We start from the raw sequence: 6740 nt of genomic DNA on the forward strand, positions 1-6740 counted from the left end.
CACTACAGCCTCCCCCTGACCTACCACACGGTGTGTGTGTGTGTGTGTGTGTGTGTGTGTGTGTGTGTGTGTGTGTGTGTGTGTGTGTGTGTGTGTGTGTGTGTGTGTGTGTGTGTGTGTGTGTGTGTGTGTGTGTGTGTGTGTGTGTGTTGTCGTCTTGTATTCTAAGTTGAACTCAGTTGGAAGACTGAATCCCAACCGTTTGTTCTGGTTCTGTCCGGTTTCACGTTTTCCTCCAGGACACGTTTCGTCTTCAGACAAGTGGAACAGATATTAACATTTATATTATATTTATATTCATGATGAACATGTACAACTAAAAGTCACAGCACATTGCCATGTGGGCAACTGCCCCACAGCTGCTCAGAATCAACCAATGAGATAAGGGGATTCTCTCTGTAGAGCCAGGAACCGAATCCTGGCATCAGAGAGAGAGAGAGAGAGAGAGAGAGAGAGAGAGAGAGAGAGAGAGAGAGAGAGAGAGAGAGAGAGAGAGAGAGAGAGAGAGAGAGAGGGAGAATCTGAGAGAGAGAGAGAGAGAGAGAGAGAGAGAGAGAGAGGAGAGAGAGAGAGAGAGAGAGAGAGAGAGAGAGAGAGAGAGAGAGAGAGAGAGAGACAGAGAGAGAGAGAGAGAGAGAGAGAGAGAGAGCGGGAGAATCTGAGAGAGAGAGAGAGAGAGAGAGAGAGAGAGAGAGTATATAGATGGGTAAATAGAGTTATAGATAATACCATACATCGAGATAGATAGATAAATAAATAGATAGAGATGGATAGAGTAATAGATATATAGTGATAGATATATACCGTACATCTGGATAGATAGTTCGACGGTATCTAGCAGAAGCCAGGACATAAAGCTAATCTGAGAGCATGCGTCGGTGAATATTTATAAAATGACATTTAAGGAACGTGTTTTATCCTGCGTGCCGCAGGGCGGTACTAACCACCGGCATGCATCATTTAGAGCAAAGTACCAGGAGTCGGAGAACATCAGCGAAGTGACGCAGACCAGGGCGGCCCAGTGGGCGTCCAGCCGCTACCGCCACGCCGGGCGGCGGGCGACATCTCCGCGGGGGAGAGGCTCCGTCCAGCTCCGCCTCTGACCGGGGCTGGAGCCCGATGCCTCGCTGAGGAGCTGTTGGATTAGTATGAAGGGTTGGTGGTTATAAGAGGGGCGACAGGGGGGAGAAGGGGCTCTGGACCGGGGAACCGCCGGCAATCTACATCAGGTTCTAACCGGTCCGAAGCGGTGAACAGAAATGCCTCACCTTTCATCTGGGGGGGCTCTGTGTGTGTCTACTGGGGGGGGACAGGAGGTCTACCCTCAGAAGACCCTCTGGTTGACGTCCTTCAGGTCCTCCGGCCGTCGGATGGCCTCTCGTATCCCAGAGTCTTCATCTCTAAGACGGGCCGCCCCTGGACCCCCTCTCTGCTTTAAACCCAGCAGGGCTGCTGGCTCTCTGGGGGGCCGGGCCCCTGGACCCCCTCTCTGCTTTAAACCCAGCAGGGCTGCTGGCTCTCTGGGGGGCCGGGCCCCTGGACCCCCTCTCTGCTTTAAACCCAGCAGGGGCTGCTGGCTCTCTGGGGGGCCGGGCCCCTGGACCCCCTCTCTGCTTTAAACCCAGCAGGGCTGCTGGCTCTCTGGGGGGCCGGGCCCCTGGACCCCCTCTCTGCTTTAAACCCAGCAGGGCTGCTGCTCTCTGGGGGGCCGGGCCCCCTGGACCCCCTCTCTGCTTTAAACCCAGCAGGGCTGCTGGCTCTCTGGGGGCCGGGCCCCTGGACCCCCTCTCTGCTTTAAACCCAGCAGGGCTGCTGGCTCTCTGGGGGGCCGGGCCCCTGGACCCCCTCTCTGCTTTAAACCCAGCAGGGCTGCTGGCTCTCTGGGGGGCCGGGCCCCTGGACCCCCTCTCTGCTTTAAACCCAGCAGGGCTGCTGGCTCTCTGGGGGGCCGGGCCCCGGACCCCCAGCCCATCTACAGCGCTCCCCAAAGGGACGATTAAAGAGACGGCCGTTTACTGTAGAAGCCTTTATTTTGTAAAAAGTTTGTTGTTTGAATGATAACCCTTTTTTACCACATACTTGAACACTTTGTATTTGTAGAAAACACATTTTGTTCAAACACCTAAAAAAGCTGATTGACACTATAACATTAAATTGCACTGACAAAAAAAATACAACTTCATACCACACGAATGCTGATTCCAAGAGAACTGGTACTCCAATTGAAATCAAACACCTTAGTAAACAACGGAATTAAATAAGCGCCCAATGTGAACAAAACAATTACAGTACAAAAACCAAATGCATTTTTTTCTTCCAGCGCCAGTATATCTGATGATTTACATTTCTTTCTCATGATAAAACAACAACAGTAATAATCCAACAATCCATAACAAATGCAACAATACAATAAATCAGAAATGAACAAATTAAATAAATCACTTTTTTTTTGTTAAAAAAAACAACAGGTTTTACTTTGTGTTTTTCATTCTTAATCGCCAAATTTCATGTAAAGATCGGAACTTGATTGGTCCCCAGGCTGCTGTCCTACTGTGGCTCTGGGTTCCACAGACCACAGACCACAGCAGCCGTCTGGGCGAACCGGTCTGCAGGGACTCTCCCTCCTGGCTCCGTGCTCTGAGCGGTGAATCATGTCAAAGCGTTACGCTGAACTCGACCAAACTACAGCGTCCACCTGCTGCTGTTACTCCAAACGGTCTAAAGCGAACCACACACAACCCGGAGACAGGCCAACACGCTGAGGGGGCTCCGGGGAGAAGGTTCTCCCATCGAGAGGGTTCTACCAGTGAGAACAGAACGTTCTCCCAGTGAGAAGGTTCTCCGATGAGAAGGTTCTACCAGTGAGAACGTTCTCCCTGTGAGAAGGTTCTCCAGTGAGAAGGTTCTACCAGTGAGAACAGAACGTTCTCCCAGTGAGAAGGTTCTCCGGTGAGAAGGTTCTCCAGTGAGAACGTTCTCCCAGTGAGAACGTTCTCCGGTGAGAAGGTTCTCCCAGTGAGAAGGTTCTCCCAGTGAGAAGGTTCTCCAGTGAGAAGGTCCTCCCAGTGAGAACGTTCTCCCTGTGAGAACGTTCTCCGGTGAGAAGGTCCTCCCAGTGAGAAGGTCCTCCAGTGAGAAGGTCCTCCCAGTGAGAAGGTTCTCCAGTGAGAAGGTCCTCCCAGTGAGAAGGTTCTCCAGTGAGAAGGTCCTGCCAGTGAGAAGGTTCTCTGGTGAGAAGGTTCTCCCAGCGGGTGCTGTCTGGGTCTCATGTAAACACGGGGCGTGGAGGTCCTGGTTGTGGAGGTCCAACGCAGGAGGAATAGAAAAATAGGAAAATGAATCCTTCCCAAAACCCAGGTCATGCAAAACAAACCCTTGAATACGGAGCATGGGGACGGCACAGGGCTGGCCCAGGGGGGGGGCGGCACAGGCTGGCCCAGGGGGGGGACGGCACAGGGCTGGCCCAGGGGGGGGGCGGGGGAGCGGACCGGGGGGGCGGGGGTCGGACCGGGGGTGGCCCCCCAGGGTGACGCCCCAGGGGCTGTTTGGTGGCTCTGTGGAGGGCGGCGGACGGAGACGTATGGCTTAGTGAGGCCGCTCCCACTTCCTGCTTCGCTCCGCCTGGGGGCGTGGCCCGCGTGCGTCCGGGGGCGTGGCCCGCGTGCGTCTGGGGGCGTGGCCTACGTCTGTCTCGGGGGTGTGGCCCGCGTGCGTCTGGGGGCGTGGCCCGCGTCCACCGTCTGTCACCTAACCTACAAGCACGAAGTCGCGACCTATCTGTAAAACCTACGAACGACGCCGGGAGGTCAAAACAAGATGGCGGCTCTAGACTAGTGACGGCTCGGGTCCTCGTTTCCACGACGACAGCTCTAAAGACGAACAGAGGTTTCCCGGGCCGCCGTGAAACACCGACGCTGAACCTCCCTAACACAGACAGAGTGAACAGTGAAACTTGTGTTACTATTTACGAAAGCACTGTTCGTACGAAGTGCGCGTCACGTTCCACTCCTGGTGCGAGCGTGGTTTATATCTTTGGTTTGCCGCCACCGCTCCTCAGCCGGTTGGTTCCGGCTGCGTCGCCGCACAGTGCCGGTGGGGTGTGACGGGCTCTGCTCTCTGCTACTGTTGGCCGACTGAGAGGCTCCACAGGAGCGGTACGGTCAGGGTGCCCCCGGTGGAGCCTGGTGTCACTACAGCCTCACAGGGCGACTGTGGGCCTCCTCTCCTACCACCTCCCATCTCCAGGTCCCCTGGTCCTACATTAGCCCCCCACACACACACACACATAAAGTAGGTGAGAAACGACCACTAGTTCACGTGTTGCTCACTCTGGGTTTTACGATTAAAACAACTATTATCATCTGAACAAACGCGCAGCAACAGAGAAATCCACCGGACGGCAAATTTTATTTTAATTTAGAAAACGTCTAAAACGAGTTAGAAAAGAGCGAACCGATCCGTCTGTCGGCTCATCAGGTCTCGCTATCGTCGCGCATCGGACACGCCCCCGGGCGACGACTCGGGAGACGGCTCTGGGGTACGCGGTACAGACCCGGAGATGGCGGGCGTGTTCTCAGTGCAGCTTCGGACGTACGTACGCCGTTACGTCAGAGCTCTGTACGGACGGACGGACACCGTGCCGTGAGAGTCGCCAGCTCCGATGAGCCAGCCCCCGGGACACCCCCCCCGTCAGACCTCCTGCTGTCCAACCATGCTCCGTATCTCTCCTCCTCCTCCTCCTCCCCCCTCCTCCTCCTCCTCCTCCCCCTCCTCCTCCTCCTCTCCTCCCCTCCTCCTCCTCCAGCTCCTCCTCCTCCTCCTCCTCCTCCTCCCCCTCCTCTCTCTGCTTCTCTTTTGTTCTCTTGTTTTGAGGTTTCGTTTGCAGAAGTTTGCCGATGCTAGAGAAGCCTTCCATGCCGGTAGCAGTGAGGCCAGCTGGTATCACGAACTGCCATGTTTTTGTCATGCATTAAGAACTATTTAGTAAAAGATATCATATTTACAGTACAATTCACATGTAATTACACATATACACTAGAGGCAAGAAAATTCACATTGAAATCAGTTCAACAGTTTTTTTTCTCCTCCTCTATACTCTTACGTCTTGAACATAAGTCTTGAAAGAAACATAGTTGTACTCTTAGATAAGAAACGAAAGCATAAAAACAGATATTCTCACAGCTTTGGGGGTGAACGGGGGGTTCCAGGTCCAAAAAGCAGGTCAACGTGTTTGGTGGAGGACTTGTGGAATCACCGCAGGCATGCAGTGGCGAGCGCCTGGTGTGAACGTGTTCAGCCGGACCGAGCAGCGATCCAGAACCCGGGATGTAAACCACCAGCGGCCAGGGCCGTCAGGACTTCAAGAAAAGGAACAACAACCTAGAGGCCAAAGGTTGGGGTGTATGGGTGTCACAGTTCCTGTGTGTAGGTGAGTGAAGTGATGGACAGCAGAACAGATCACTACGCCTTCAACGCCTCTCTGTTCACGGCGGATTGTCCTTACTCACAAACCCTGGTGCCAATAGTGTATGGTCGTCAATAGTCAACAGTCAAACTCTCTTCACAGTTTGACTGTTTGCCCCAAGGTGTAGATAGGTTGTACAGAACATGTACAAAATATACTTTCTTTTATAAATACATCATTGAATTCTAAACTTTCTTTGCGGAGGTCGGGGTTAGGTTGTGTTTAGGACACGAACCCACCTGAATGATCCTGATTCAGCGATGATAAATCACTCTACTCACCGGGGGGTATCATTTGGTAACTATTAATCTGGGGAAACCGAATCAACCGCCATTCTTCACCTGATTGCAGAGTGCAGGAGTGGTGGAGGGAGCGGAGGTAAAGACGACTGAGATACGGAATGAAACCGTCCCCCCGGGCGCCTGCTGTTACCGCCATGGCGCCCGCCTCGTGGTCGCGGTCCCACGCGAGTCTGGATGGGACACGGGGGGGGGTCCTGAACGACAGCCTGGACGTCCCACCACCAGCGTGGGATGTACCTCAACATCGACGTCACACAGAAGAACGCGGACTAACGGAGGCTGCTTCCAACAACCACAGATCCCTTCTGAGGAACACCGCACGGAGAAAACCTACACCATAATAGCACATGATATGATATGTCAACGACCAGTGGGGGGGGCTTTATGTGGCTCTGGGAGGGGGTCCCTGTTGGCTCAGATTTAGTGCAAATTCAATGGAGTCTTTACTCACAGACTCTACTCAGTGCTCACAGAGGGACGCTCTCGGCTCAGATGATGGTTTTTGTTTATTTATTTTTTTAAGAGTAGTTTTAGCTACAGAACTGTACTGAAGGTATGTCAATCAATGACCCACTTCCTCTCTCCCATCTCTCTCTCTGACTCCTTCCTCTCTCTCCCTCCCTCTCCCTCTCTCTCTCTCTCTCTCTCCTTCCCTCTCCCTCTCTCTGTCTCTCTGACTTCTTCCTCTCTCTCTCTCTCTCTCTCTCTCTCTCTCTCTCTCTCCCTCCCTCTCCCTCTCTCTCTCTCTCTCTCTGACTTCTTCCTCTCTCTCTCTCTCTCTCTGACTCCTTCCTCTCTCTCTCTCTCTCTCTCTCTCTCTCTCTCCCTCCCTCCCTCTCTCTCTCTCTCTCTCTCTCTCTGACTTCTTCCTCTCTCTCTCTCTCTCTCTCTGACTTCTTCCTCTCTCTCTCTCTCTCTCTGACTTCTTCCTCTCTCTCCCTTCTATCTCTCCGTCTATCTCTCCCCTCTTCTCT

This window comes from Gadus macrocephalus, chromosome 7 (assembly GCF_031168955.1).
Source record: "Gadus macrocephalus chromosome 7, ASM3116895v1".
In the NCBI taxonomy this organism is placed as follows: domain Eukaryota; kingdom Metazoa; phylum Chordata; class Actinopteri; order Gadiformes; family Gadidae; genus Gadus; species Gadus macrocephalus.